Source organism: Tachyglossus aculeatus, unplaced genomic scaffold (genome assembly GCF_015852505.1).
Source record: "Tachyglossus aculeatus isolate mTacAcu1 unplaced genomic scaffold, mTacAcu1.pri scaffold_102_arrow_ctg1, whole genome shotgun sequence".
Lineage (NCBI taxonomy): Eukaryota > Metazoa > Chordata > Mammalia > Monotremata > Tachyglossidae > Tachyglossus > Tachyglossus aculeatus.
In genome coordinates this window covers 1,647,032-1,662,099 of record NW_024044843.1, presented here as the reverse complement: position 1 = coordinate 1,662,099, position 15,068 = coordinate 1,647,032, and the positions used below count along the sequence as shown (strand labels likewise).

General features: G+C 47.2%; 1 pseudogene; it reads right to left on the bottom strand.

Annotated features, from left to right (window-relative positions):
• Positions 1 to 3,521: 3,521 nt before the first annotated feature.
• The window catches only part of LOC119922475, a 34,122-nt pseudogene continuing 22,575 nt past the window's right edge, over positions 3,522 to 15,068 (bottom strand).

Below are 15,068 nucleotides of genomic sequence, written 5' to 3'. Positions count from 1 at the left end.
CCTGAGGAATCAGTATGGATAACCAACTACGTGGTTGCATCCTTGAAGGGAGTAAATAGAGGAAAGGAAGAACAGATTCTGACGGGAAAATAAAGACATTTTTCAGGATGCACAGTAACTTCAATAATGATGACAATTATCATAAGGACTATTACTAATGATAGTATTTGTTATGCACTTACTATGTGCCAAACACTGTTCTAAGCGTTGGGGTAGATACAGGGTGATCAGGTTGTCCCACATGGGGCTCACACTTATCTTCATTTTACAAATGAGGGAACTGAGACACAGAGAAGTTAAATGACTTGCCCAAGGACACACAACAGACAAGTGGCAGAGGCTGGATTAAAACCCATGTCCTCTGACTCCCAAGCCCGTACTCTTTCCACCAAGCCATGCTATTACTATTGGCATTGTTAATAAAGCATTACTCTGTGCCAAAGCACTACATTGGAATAATACTTGTAGTCATAGTAATAGTATTTATTACATGCTTACTTTGTGCACTGTATTGCAATAAACTGGGAGTGACTATTCAGGTGGGAATTAGACATGCCACCCAGCCCTCAAGGGACTCAGAATTTAAGTATAAAATGGGGGAGAGGAGAACTGGTGAAACACAAAGATAGAGAAGTGATAGGAATAATGATTATTATAGTTTTTGTTAAGCGCTTACTGTATGCCAAGCACTGTTTCTAAGTTCTGGAGTAGATACCAGGTGATCAGGTTGGACACAGTTCTTGTCATTCATTAAATCATTCATTCAATCCTATTTATTGAGTGCTTGCTGTTTGCACAGCACTGTACTTAGAGCTTGAGAAAGTACAACATAATAATAAGCAGACACATTCCCTGCCCACAAGTTTACACCACAAGCGGTTCACCATATTAATTACTCCCCATTTTACAGATGAGGTAACTGAGGCACAGAAAAGTTAAGTGACTTCCATTAGGTCACAAAGCAGACAAGTGGTGGAGTCAGGATTAGAACCCACTTCCTCTGACTACAAAGCCAATGCTTTTGCCACTAGGCCATGCTGCTTCTCATAATAAGAACCCTACAACATCATAAGGAATTGACAGTTGCATACTAATTAAAAACAATCTAAACAAAAGAAACAGCTTGGCCTAAGGGAAAGAGCATAGAACTAGGAGTCAGAGGACCTGGGTTCTAATCCTAGCTCTGCCATTTACCTGCATTGTGACCTTGGGCAAGTCATTTTGACAGGCCTCAGATTTCTCATCTGTAAAATGGGGATTAAATCGTACTCCATCCTAATTAGAAGCAAGAAACAGCGTAGCCTAGTGTATATAGCACGGGCCTGGGAGTCAGAAAGACCTGGCTTCTAATCCTACTCAGACACTTGTCTTCTGTGTGACCTTGGGCCAGTCATTTCAATTCTCTGGGCCTCAGTTACCTCACCTATAAAATGGGCATTAAGATTGTGAGCCCTATGTGGGATGGGGACTGTGTCCAACCTGATTAGCTTCATCTACCCCTGCACTTAGAACAATGCTTGACACAAAGTGTACAAAGTAACAAATACCATCATTATTGTTATTATTAGACCATGAATCCCATATACGACAGTTCTGTGACTCAGCTTCCTCATTTGTAAAGTCGAGATTTAATACCAGTCCACCCTCTTACTTAGACTGCGACCCCAAAGTGGGACAGGGACTATGTCTGACAATTACTTTTTATCTACCCGAGCGCTTATTGCAGCACTTTGCACACAGTAAGTGCTTAGCAAATGCCATAATAATGAAAAAAAATAATAATAACAACGAAAATATCCCTGTGGGGAGAGGAGCAGAAGACTCCAATCAGACACAGTTCCTATTCCACAGGGTCCAGCACCTAAGTGGGAGGGAGAAGAGATGTTTCATCCCTATTTTCCAGAGAACAAAACTGAGTCAGAGTAGTTACATTGCTTGCCCAAGGTCCCACAGCAGGCTAATGGAAGAACCAGGTTTTGAACTTGGGTCCTCTGGTCCTCCTTTGCTCTTTCCACTTGACCTCAGTGCCTCCCAAATGAAATACGAGGAGAGAGTTTTTTTGTAATTTACTCATTCATTCAATCATATTTATTGAGCACATACTGTGTGCAGAGCACTATAGTAAGTACTTGAGAATGTACAGTTCAACAATAAACAGACACAGTCCCTGCCCACAATGACTTACAGGCTAGAGGGGGGAGACAGACGTCAATAAAAATGAGTGAATTGTGGATATTCATTCAATCATATTTATTGAGCTCTTACTGAGTGCAGAGCACTGTACTAAGCACTTATGTACATAAGTGCTGTGGGGCAGGAAGAGCAAAGGGAACAAGTCATGGTGAAGCAGAAGGGAGGGGGGAAGAAGAAGGGGGGGGTCTAATCTGGGAAGGCCTATTGGAGGAGATGTGCTTTCAGTAAGGCTTTGAACAGAGGGAATAATAATTGCTTGTCAGATTTGAGGAGAAAGGGCGTTCCAGGCCAGAGGCAGGACATGAGCCAGGTTCATTGCAAGACAGGAGAGATAAAGGCACAGAGCAATGGTTAGCACTGGAGGAGCAAAGTGCATGGGCTGGGTTGGTGAAAGAGGGTAGTGAGGTGAGGTTGGACAGGGCAAGGTGATGAAGCGCTTTACAGTCAATGATGAAAAGGTTTTGTTTGATATAGATGTGGATGGGTAGCTCCTGGATTTTCTTGAGGAGTGGGGAAACATTTTCTGAACCTTGTTGTAGAAAAATGAAAAATGATTGAAGTATGGACGGGGTTGGGGAGGGACAGGTAATTGGGAGGTAAGCAAGGAGGCTGATGCATTAATTCAGGCATGATAGGATGAGTGATTGCATTAATCAGGTAGTGATTTAGATGGGGAGGAAAGGGTAGATTTTAGGGATTTTGTGGAGGTGGGAGCTCGTTGTGGGCAGGTATTGTCACTGTTTATCATTGTATCGTACTTTACCAAGTGCTTACTACAGTAGGTATTCCATAAATATGATTGATTGAATGAATGAATGAATGAATGACAGGATTTAGTGAAGAATTGAATATGTGGGTTGAATGAGAGAGATGAGTCAAGGATAATGCCAAGGTTAGGAGCTTGTGAGACAGGAAGGATGTTGGTGCCATCTACAGTGATGGGAAAGTCAAGAGGAGGACAGGGTTTCGATGGGAAAATAAAGAGTTCAGTTTTGGATATGTTAAGCTTGAGGTTATGGGGGAACATCCACGTAGAGATGTCTTAAAGGTAAGAGAAAGAAGTTACTATGTGTCAAATACTGATCTAAGTGCTCGGGTAGATGCAAGATAATCAGGTCAGACACAGTTCCTGCCTCACATGGGACGCACAGTCTAAGTAGGAGGGAGAACAGGCATGGAATCCCCATTTTACAGTTGAGGAAACTGAGACCCAGATAATTGAAGTGAGTTGTCCAAGGTCACATAGCAAGCAGTTGGCAGAGCTCGAATTAGAACCCAGGTCCTCTGACGCCCAGGTCTGAGTACTATCCACTAGGCCACCCTGCTTTTCAAGGAAATTTTCCCTTGAGGACCCTGCCCAGGGTGGCCGTCATGTCCTTGTTCCTCAGGCTGTAGATGAGGGGGTTCAGGGAGGGGGGCAGTACCGTGTAGAACACGGATTCCAGCTGGTCCAGCACTGAAGGGGAGTCAGAAGGCATTTTTAAGTGGGCAATAAATCTACAGGAGAAAAATATGGCTAGCACAGCTAGATGGGGCAGGCATGTGGAGAAGGCTTTGGTTCTGGCCTGCGCAGATGGGATACTCAGTACAATGGACAAGATCAATCAATCAATCAATCAATCGTATTTATTGAGCCCTTACTGTGTGCAGAGCACTGTACTAAGCGCTTGGGAAATACAAGTTGGCAACATATAGAGACAGTCCCTACCCAACAGTGGGCTCACAGTCTAAAAGGGGGAGACAGAGAACAAAACCAAACATACTAACAAAATAAAATAAATAGAATAGATATGTACAAGTAAAATAAGTGAATAAATAAATAGATCAATAAATATATACAAACACATATACCTATACGCAGGTGGTGTAGGGAAGGGAAGGAGGTAAGATGGGGGGATGGAGAGGGGGACAAGGGGGAGAGGAAGGAAGGGGCTCAGTCTGGGAAGGCCTCCTGGAGGAGGTGAGCTCTTAGTAGGGCCTTGAAATGAAGAAGAGAGCTAGCTTGGCCGATGGGCAGAGGGAGGGCATTCCACACCAGGGGGATGACGTGGGCCGGGGGTCGATGGCGGGACAGGCGAGAACGAGTACGGCGAGAACGAGAACGGGGGTCGATGGTGGGACAGGCAAGAACGAGACACAGAGGAGCGGAGGGTTCGGGGTGGGCTGTAGAAGGAGATAAGGGAGGTGAGGTAGGAGGGGGCGAGGTGATGGAGAGCCTTGAAGCCCAGGATGAGGAGTTTCTGCCTGATGCGCAGATTGATTGGTAGCCACTGGAGATTTTTGAGGAGGGGAGTAATATGCCCGGAGCGTTGCTGGACAAAGACAATCCGGGCAGCAGCATGAAGTATGGATTGAAGTGGGGAGAGACACGAGGATGGGAGATCAGAGAGAAGGCTGATGCAGTAGTCTAGACGGGATACGATGAGCGCTTGAACAAGCAGAGTAGTGGTATGGATGGAGAGGAAAGTGCAGATCTTGGCAATGTTGTGGAGCTGAGACTGGCAGATTTTGATGACGGCTTGGATGTGAGGGGTGAATTAGAGAGCGGAGTCGAGGATGGCACCAAGGTTGCGGGTTTGTGAGACCGGAAGGATGGTAGTGCCGTCAATAGAGATGGGAAAGTCAGGGAGAGGGCAGGGTTTGGGAGGGAAGACAAGGTGTTCAGTCTTGGACATGTGGAGTTTTAGGTGGTGGGCAGACATCCAGATGGAGATGTCCTGAAGGCAGGAGGAGATGCAAGCCTGGAGAGAGGGGGAGAGAGCAGGGGCAGAGATGTAGATCTGGGTGTCTTCAGCGTAGAGATAGATGATAGTTGAAGCCGTGGGAGCGAATTAGGTCACCAAGGGAGTGCGTGTAGATCGAAAACAGAAGGGGACCAAGCACTGAACCTTGAGGAATCCCCAAAGTAGGGGGGGTTCCCCAAGTAAGTAAGATGTGGAAATCTTACTCACAGTAAGTAAGATGTGGAAATAGGAAACCCCCATGAAGAGGAAGCGGCCATAATCCAACATGATGCTAACGCCTATCAGGACCAACTCTGGTACGATGGAGGGCGAGCAGGACAGGGTTAATAGCTGGAGGATGTCGCAGAAGTACTGGAGGATCACGTTGAAGTTACCAAAAGGCAGGAGAAAGATGTTGACGGTGTGCAGGAGACCAAAGATAGTTCCACCGAGCCAGGAGGCGACAGCCATCTTACTACAGACCACTCTGTCCATGATGATGTCATAGCGCTGGGGGTGGAAAATGGCCACGTAGCGGTCATAGGAAATCAACGTGAGCAGGGCGATATCCAGTGAAGCAAAACAAGCGAAAAAATAGAGTTGGGCAGCACAGCCCAGAAAGGAGATGGATCTATTGTCGGTCAGGGAGTTGTGGATGGATTGGGGGACAGCGATGGAGATGTGGCAGAGGTCGAGGATGGACAGGTGCTTGAGGAAGAAGGCGGAGGCGTCAGTCGAGGACAGTGATGACGATGATGAAGAGATTTCCCATCAGGGCCGCCATGTAGACCAGGAGGAACCATGTGGCATGGACCAGCTGCAGGTTCCGGACCTCCGAGAACAAATGTATGACTGGCCATTTCTCTAGAGGTTTTATCGCTTGCCTAGGGAAGAAGAAACAAAGGAAGAAAATGGAGGCAATGTTGACACTAAGGAGGAGGATGAAAGAGGCGTCTAGGTTTCCAACATTGCCTGAAGGCAGTCGCCCCTAGCATAGGGGAGAAGCGTTGTTGCTTATTCAATAGAGCTCGATCCTGGGAGTGAGAAGACCTGGGTTCGAATCCCAGCTCTGCGCCTTGCCTTCTGTGTGACATAGGGTGACTCACCTAACTTCTCTGGGCCTCAGTTATCTCATCTGTAAAATAAGGATTAAGACGGTGAGCACCATGTGGGATGTAGACTGTGTCCAACCTGATCATCTTGTATCAACTTCTGCACTTAGTACAGTGTCTGGCACATAGACAGTGTTTAATACTACGATTTTCATTATTACTATTATTATTACATGAGATATCCTGCTCCTTTAAAATTAAAGGAAAGAGAGTAAGTACAGTGGAAGAAAGAAATCCGCCATATAATGGAATAAACATATGGTCCTGGGATTCAGGAGACCGACAATCTAATCCCATCTCTGCCAATGGCCTGCTGTGTGCCCTTGGATAGAACCTCTCTAGGACTCAGGTTTCTCATCCTTAAAATGGGGATAAGAAAACTGTTCTCCCTTCATCATAGCCTGGCATCCCCACGTGATACAAGGACTCTGTCAGATAGGATTGTCTTGCAACTACTCCAGTGCTCTGGCACTTATTCAGAATTTTAATAACTACCATCGCTATTGGACCTATGATGGACTATGGCTGCAATGAAGAGCAATTCTGACCTAGTGGAAAGAGCCCAGCCCTGGGAGTCCCAGGTCTTGGGTTCTAATCCCGGCCCCACCACTTGCCTGCCGTGAGCTTTGGCATGTCATTTCCTTTTTTTCTGCCTCAGTTCCCTCATCTGTAAAATAGGGATTCAATGGCTGTTCTCCCTTCTACTTAGACTGTGAACCCCGTGTGGGACCTGATAACCTTATATATTAGTACTCAGTATGGTGCTTGGAACATAGTAAATACTTAAAAATACCACTATTATTATTATTATTGCTATTATTACCGTGGATATATACGAGAGGTGGGGGACATAGGGGTGAACAGGAGTGACAATAATGGTCTCTGGAAAATTGATTTTATACTTGCCCTTTTGTGGTCGGGGTTCTAATACCATCTCCACCACTTGTGAGCTGTGTGATCCTGGGCAAATCACTTAATTTCTCTGGGCCTCGGTTATCTCATAAGTAAAATGGGAATTGAGACTGTGAACCCCATGTGAGACAGGGGTTGTGTCCAACCCGATTTGCTTGTGTCCATCCCAGCACTTAGTATAGTGCCTGGCATATAGTAACTGCTCTACCAATACCATTATTATTATTGTTGTTGTTTTCATTATTATCATTATTGTCTTCCTCACTGAAAAATAAAGAGGCTGGGGCAAGAAGAGTATATGGAACAGCACTGTCTTATGCCCCAGATGGCACCCTGCTCACACTGCCCAGTTCCCAAGTAATGGGCATGGTGAAGAGGGTGAAGTGGTACTAAGAAGCCATCATGCCTATCGTGACCCAGGTAGCAAGAAGGCAGAGCAGAAGATGGAGAGGAGACACAGTGGCAGGGGACCTGTCTACCAACTCCGTTGTAATGTAATCTGAGGCGCTTAATACAGTGCTCTGCATGCAGTAACTGCTCAATCAATACCATTCATGATGATTTACTGTATGCCTATTGAGGGCTAGTCACTGAAATAAACCCTTGAGATAGTACAAACAGTAGCAAGATAAACATTTTCTTCCTTCAAGGAACTTACCATCTAACAGAGAAGATGCCTAGACAAAAATAATTCACGACAGTGAAAGTGGGATACTAAACAAGGATAAAGCGGGAAGCAGGCCCCCACAAAAAAACTTCAGGAGGAAACAGCTGATGTATTCAGATGCATAAAACGTAGGAACATAAAATATTCAAAAAATAAATGTGGATGTAGAAAAGTGCTGAATCTTGTCTCTTTCTCTTTTCGTTCTTTGCATCCTCATTCCTTCCTACACACTCTCTCATCTCCTCTCTCCTCATCGTCCTTCCTCTCTCCTCTCCTCTCCCCTCTTCTTACCCCCTCTCCTTCTTTCCCCTCTTGTTCCCTTCCTTCCCTGGCTTCTTTCCCCTTCACTCCGCAGAAGCCTCCCGCTTAAAGGTCACCAATGACCTCCTCCTTGCCAAATCCAACGTCCACTACTCCATTCTAATAGTCCTCTACCTCTAGGCTGCCTTTGACGCTGTGGACCATGCCCTTCTCCTGGAAATGTTTATCCAACCTTGGAGTCACTGACTGTTCTCTCCTGGTTCTCCTCTTATCTCTCTGGCCGTTCATTCTAGGCTTCCTTTGTGGGCCCTTCTTCTGCCTCCCACTCCATTACTGTAGAGGTCCCTCAAGATTCAGTTCTGGGACCGCTTCTACTCTCCATCTACACCCACTCCCTTGGAAAACTCATTCTCTCCCAAGTCTTCAACTAACACTTCTATGCAAATGATACCCAAATGTACATCTCCAGCTCTGTTCTCTCCCCCTCTCTGCAGTCTCAGATTTCCCCTTGCCTTCAAGACACCTCTATTGGATGTCCTCCCATCCCCTCAAGCTTAACATATCCAAAACTAAACTCCTTATCTTCCCACCAAAACCTTGTCCTTCTGCTCTTTGCCATAACTATAGATCAATCAATCAATCAAACGTATTTATTGAGTGCTTACTGTTTGCAGAGCACTGTACTAAGCGCTTGGAAAGTACAAGTTTGCAACATATAGAGACAGTCCTTACCCAACAATGGGCTCACTGTCTAGAAGGGGGAGACGAAGAACAAAACCAAACATATTAACAAAATTAAATAAATAGAATAGATATGTACAAGTAAAATAAATAAATTAATAAATAGATTAATAAATATGTACAAACATGTATACATATGTACAGGTGCTGTGGAGAAGGGAAGGAGGTAAGATGGGGGGATGGAGAGGGGGACGAGGGGGAGAGGAACGAGGGGGCTCAGTCTGGGAAGGCCTCCTGGAGGAGGTGAGCTCTCAATAGGGCCTTGAAGGGAGGAAGAGAGCTAGCTTGGCGGATGGGCAGAGGGAGGGTATTCCAGGCCAGGGGGTTGACGTGGGCCGGGGGTCGACGGCGGGACAGGCGAGAACGAGGCACGGTGAGGAGATTAGGGGAAGAGGAGCGGAGGGTGCAGGCTGGGAGGTAGAAGGAGAGAAGGGAGGTGAGGTAGGAAGGGGCGAGGTGATGGAGAGCCTTGAAGCCGAGGGAGAGGAGTTTCTGCCTGATGCGCAGATTGATTGGTAGCCACTGGAGATTTTTGAGGAGGGGAGTAACATGCACAGAGCGTTTCTGGACAAAGACAATCCGAGCAGCAGCATGAAGTATGGATTGACGTGGGGAGAGACACGAGAATGGGAGATCAGAGAGAAGGCTGATGCAGTAGTCCAGACGGGATAGGATGAGAGCTTGAACGAGCAGGGTAGCGGTATTGATGGAGAGGAAAGGGAGGATCTTGGCAATGTTGCGGAGCTGAGACCGGCAGGTTTTGTGACGGCTTGGATGTAAGGGGTGAATGAGAGAGCGGAGTCGAGGATGACACCAAGGTTGCAGGCTTGTGAGACTGGAAGGATGGTAGTGCCGTCAACAGAGATGGGAAAGTCAGGGAGAGGGCAGGGGCTGGGAGGGAAGACAAGGATTTCTGTCCTGGACATGTTGAGTTTTAGGTGGCGGGCAGATATCCAGATGGAGATGTTCTGAAGGCAGGAGGAGATGCGAGCCTGGAGGGAGGGGGAGAGAGCAGGGGCAGAGATGTAGATCTGGTTCATAGCGGCTTCAGGCAGCGTGGCTCAGTGGAAAGAGCACGGGCTTGGGAGTCAGTGGATATGGGTTATGGGTTCTAATCCCGGGTCTGCCACATGTCTGCTGTGTGACCTTGAGCAAGTCACTTAAAATCTCTGAGCCTACGTTACCTCATCTGTAAAAAGGGGATTAAGATTGTGAGCCCCACGTGGGACAACCTGATCACCTTGTGCCCCCCTCCGCGCTTAGAACAGTGCTTTGCGCATAGTAAGCGCCTAACAAATGCCATCATCATCATTATTATTATAGTGAAATCATAGCTCAGGGGATGGAAGATAGCCATTTCGTGGTCGTAGGACATTACTGTGAGGATAACCAGTTCTACACCAACTAACAAAATCATTAAGAAGATCTGAGTTATGCAGCCCAGGAAAGAGATGGATTTCGAGCAGGTCAGGGAAGTGTATATGGACTTGGGGATGGTGACTGAGATGAAGCAGATGTCGACAAAGCAGAGGTTCCTGAGGAAGTGTTGCCCGCCAGCGGACCTGGCATGACTGACTCCATCATGTGAAAACCTCCATTTTGTGCAGGCCGAGATCAACTCCTTTTTGTATTTTATGCAAGCCTCAACAACACAATGTCTTCAAGGCCAGTAATAAGTCACACCTGTCTATGCGAGGTTGTAGGGACGATAACTAGTACCTCCCATCTGTACGGCAAGGTTGTAAGGCCTATAATGAGTAACTATTGTCTGTACAAGGCTGTGATAACAGAGACCAATGAAAATTCACAACTATCCTGTCAGTCCTCATTGGTTCCCTGAAGTTCCCCATAGCTCACTCCCGCGTTGCTGTAACTCAATAAAAGGACAGTGGGAATGGAACTCGGAGTTGCTTATTACTCGTACCTCTCTCGGGAGGTGAACGGGGAGGTAGCCACCTTCCTCCTTTACTGCTCTATCTGAACTCATGTCTCCGAGTCATTTTTCCTATATGCATCATCACCTTGGGTTCTCAAACTCTGCGGCCGATTTACACTGGTTAACCTATTTTACACCCCAGTTTTTGATAACAGTAACTTCTTTTGGCGACCACGAAGGGCCTCGAATGCTGTGATCTGGATAGGAACGGTAGGTGAGAACGGTAGACTCTCCTCGTTGACGAACTTGCAAGTACAGATCTGCTTTTAGGGTTCGAGCCTCCCCTTCTCTCCTTCTGGGTAGTTAATTTGGAGCGCCCAGTGAGGTTCCGGGTTAGCGATTTCTTCCTCCCCCGGTTACATGGTGGTGGATGGTTTCTCCTCACCTTCGGTTAGAGGGGGTGGGTGGTTTCTCCTCCTGGGTTAGGAGGTGGGTTGTCGACCTCAGAAGACGTTCTGAGGGACCTAGTAGACATCCTAGAAGTTCTTTCCCCCACGTCATCCCCCAGCCCACGTCATCCCCGGCCCACGTCATCCCCCGGGCCTGGAATGCCCTCCCTCTGCCCATCCGCCAAGCTAGCTCTCTTCCTCCCTTCAAGGCCCTGCTGAGAGCTCACCTCCTCCAGGAGGCCTTCCCAGACTGAGCCCCTTCTTTCCTCTCCCCCTCGTCCCCCTCTCCATCCCCCCGTCTTACCTCCTTCCCTTCCCCACAGCACCTGTATATATGTATATATGGTTGTACATATTTATTACTCTATTTATTTATTTATTTATTTATTTATTTTACTTGTACATTTCTATCCTACTTATTTTATTTTGTTGGTATGTTTGGTTCTGTTCTCTGTCTCCCCCTTTTAGACTGTGAGCCCACTGTTGGGTAGGGACTGTCTCTATGTGATGCCAATTTGTACTTCCCAAGCGCTTAGTACAGTGCTATGCACATAGTAAGCGCTCAATAAATACGATTGATTGATTGATTGATTGATTGATTGATTGATTTCCCGGTTAAGCGGAAAAGGGGTTCCAGTTGTTGGAACCATGGGCTCGAGTCACTCTAAAACAGGCTCGAGGCTGACTAAAATTCTCCAATCAAGGGACAAGGGTGACTTTCCGGTAACTAAAGGAATATCTAAAAACACCTTGTAGAGTGTCATAAGGCCTGGACTCAGTTCCGAGACCCACAGGATCATTACTTCTGGCCCGAGGGAGGGTCTTATGATCCTCAAACTCTTTGCAAACTCCGGGAGGTTTTACCCTGTTTCCTGTTTGACTTAAACTCCCCCCAACACTTATTTGTCCTCCGGTGCCACTTTTAGCTTCTGATGAGCGCTCCCGACTCAGAGCCCTGACTGTCAAGTTAGAGAACGATGGTCAGCCCCATGTAGCATGGCCAGCAATTGAGCCTAATTGGAACTTAAATGTAAAAATAGATTGGAATCGCCTTAATCAGGCACAGCAAACTCTCCTGTCTGCCATCCAAGAATTAGGTCGTAAACCTCCTAACTGGGACTCTTTTCATAGGATGGCCCAGATGGAAGGGGAAACCTCTGATGAATTTTTCACTCGTCTTAGTGAGAGAGAAGAGACAATGGTCGAAGGAATTGTATGTATATGAAGGGAGGAGGAAGGAAAAGGAGAAAGAAAAGAGAAGGTGAAGCAATTGCACTTGAAAGAAATTGTCTTCTCAGGCGTCTACACCTTGCGAAGCAGGTGTCCCATAAGAGGGGAATGATGGGTGGAGAAATTGCAATTGAAAGAAATTGTATGTGTATGAAGGCTAGAGGAAGTGTATGTGAAGGAGAAAGAGAAGAGATTTGATGGGTGGAGAAATTGCAGTTGAAGGAAATTGTCTGAAAGCTAGAGGAAGTGTGTGTGAAAGAAAAAGAGAAGAGATACGAGGGAATTTTGGTCGAATGTCGGCCTCCATGTAATACTCCTGTGTTGCCTGTGCGGAAACCGGGCTCGCCTCCATTCTATCGGGTTGTTAGTCAGGATTTGCGTGCGATTAACTTCTATGTCTTGCCCATGCCCGCTGTGGTCCCTAGCCCCATGGCGCTAGTTAGCTCCAGGAGTCCCAAAGCAATCTGTTTTACTTGTATTGATCTAACTGGCACCATCTTTACCATCCCGGTGGCCTGTGACAGCCAGTACCTTTTTGTCTTTACCTGAGAGGGCCGTAAATTCACCTGGACAAGACTTCCCCAGGGTTTTGTCCACTCCCCAACCATTCCTTCGAGAGAATTTTGCAGAACCTATCAGCCCTCAAATTACCTGAAAGGGTCAGTCCTAGAAATGACCTCCCCAGGGCCCCTGGACTGGACTCCCGAGGCTGCAGAAGACTTTCGGAACCTAAAATCATGCCTGAGTTCAGCCCCTGCTCTGGGACTCCCTGACTATAGTAAACTGTTCTATTTGTACATTCATGAATGCTGTGGAGTGGATTCAGGTGTCTGTTTAGACTGTGAGCCCACTGTTGGGTAGGGACTGTCTCTATGTGTTGCCAATTTGTACTTCCCAAGTGCTTAGTACAGTGCTCTGCACATAGTAAGCGCTCAATAAATACGATTGATTGATTGATTGATTGGTGCCAAATCCTCGGTCCTCTCTATAGGCCAATAGCCTATTATTCGGGTGTCCTCAATCCTGTCATTCTAGGCCAAATACCCTGTATCTGCTGCATAGCTGCGGTGGTCAAGTTACATGAAAGGTCTCAGGATATCCTCTTGGAACACCCTGCTATTGTTTGGACTCCGCACGAAGTTGTGTGCGGCCACCCAAGCCTTATCTGTGGCACCTCTAACTAAGTTTGAAGTTGCCTTATTGGAGAATCCACAGGTACATGTGGAGCACTGTGGCTCCTTAAAACCGGCTACTCTGCTGGAGTTCTCCCCCATGACTGACCAAATTCATGATTGTGACGAGATAGTTTGGGAAACTGTCGCTCCTCGAACTGACCTCCATGATGAGCCTCTGTCCACTCCTGATCTAACTTTGCTTACGGATGGCTCCTGCTTTATGGACCAACGAGCGCACCTCACCGGCGCTGCCATTGTCACCCTAACCTCTGTGCCATGGACGGGCTCACTCCCAGCTTCTTGCAGTGCGCAGGCAGCTGAGCTCGAAGCCCTTACACAGGCATTATTACTCAGTAAGGGGAAGCGCATGACCATCTATACGGACTCTAAGTATGCCTCTGGGGTCTGTCATGCAACAGGTGCCCTATGACAAAGTCGTGGGTTTCTTACTTCAGGTAGTCATCAGGTTGCTAATGAGGATGGTATAGATCACCTATTACAGGCCCTCTTGCTCCCAGTAGAGGGGGCCATTGTGCATGTGCGTGCCCACACCCGAGGAAGTGATTCCCCGAGTTTGGGCAATCGCTGAGCCGACGAGGCCTCTCGTTGGGCAGCCTGGCATGCCCTCCCTTTCGCATAGCTCCGGTTTTCCTGTGCATCATGTTTTTGGTGTGCTGTGTTTTTCAGCCCCTGAAGGCCTTCCTCCGACTCGCTTCATTTACCCTGATGCTTCGGAAATCCCGACTGTACCCCTGCACAAGGCCAAAGTCATGGACATGGCGTGCCATCTGGACTCTGCATTTTGCTGAGGAGGGAGGATTGTTGTGTGTGGTCAGTTCTGCTGTGCCTGGATTTTTCTGTCTTTTCCTTTACTTTAGGCGCTGGCTTTGTGGAAGACTTTTGCTATACCAAGGAGGCCGTGGGCCTCGGAAGCATCAAAGGGGGGATTGATGTCTGCCAGCGGACTTGGCATGACTGACTCCATCTTGTGCATACCGACCTTAACCCTCCATTTTGTGCAGGTCGAGAGCAACTCCTTTTTGTAATTTACGTAAGATTCAACAACAGGATGTCTTTAAGGCCAGTAACACTTGTCTGTGTAAGGGTTGTAGGGCCGATAACAAGTAACTCCTGTCTGTACAGCAAGGTTGTAAGGCCTATAACAAGTAACTCTTGTCTATACAAGAGTATAGACAAGATTGTACAAGGCTGTGATAAACTAGAAACAGAGACCAGTGAAACTTCACAACCATCCTATCGGTCCTCATTGGTTCCCTGAAGTTCCCCATCGTTCACTCTCGCGTTGCTGTAACTCAATAAAAGGACAGTGGTAATGGATCTCGGGGCTGCCTGTCACTCGTACCTCTCTCGGGAGCTGTACGGGCTGGTAGTCACCTTCCTCCTTTACTGCTCTATCTGAACCCATATCACCGAGTCATTTTTCCTGTCTGCATCACCACCTTGGCTTCTCAAACCCTGCGGCTGTTTTACACCGGTTAACCTATTTTGCACCCTACATTTTGATAACAGTAACAAGTATATAGGGGTGTGGAGGCATTGGTCGAGGACGGTGACAGCGATGATGAGGGGATTCCCCATCATGGCTGCCAGGTAGACCAGGAGGAAGAGCACGTCCTAGACCAACTGCAGCTCCCGGACCTCTGAGAACCCCAGGAGGAGGAATCCGGTCAATGGTGACGTTGGTCATATTCTTGGAGAATCTGTGGAC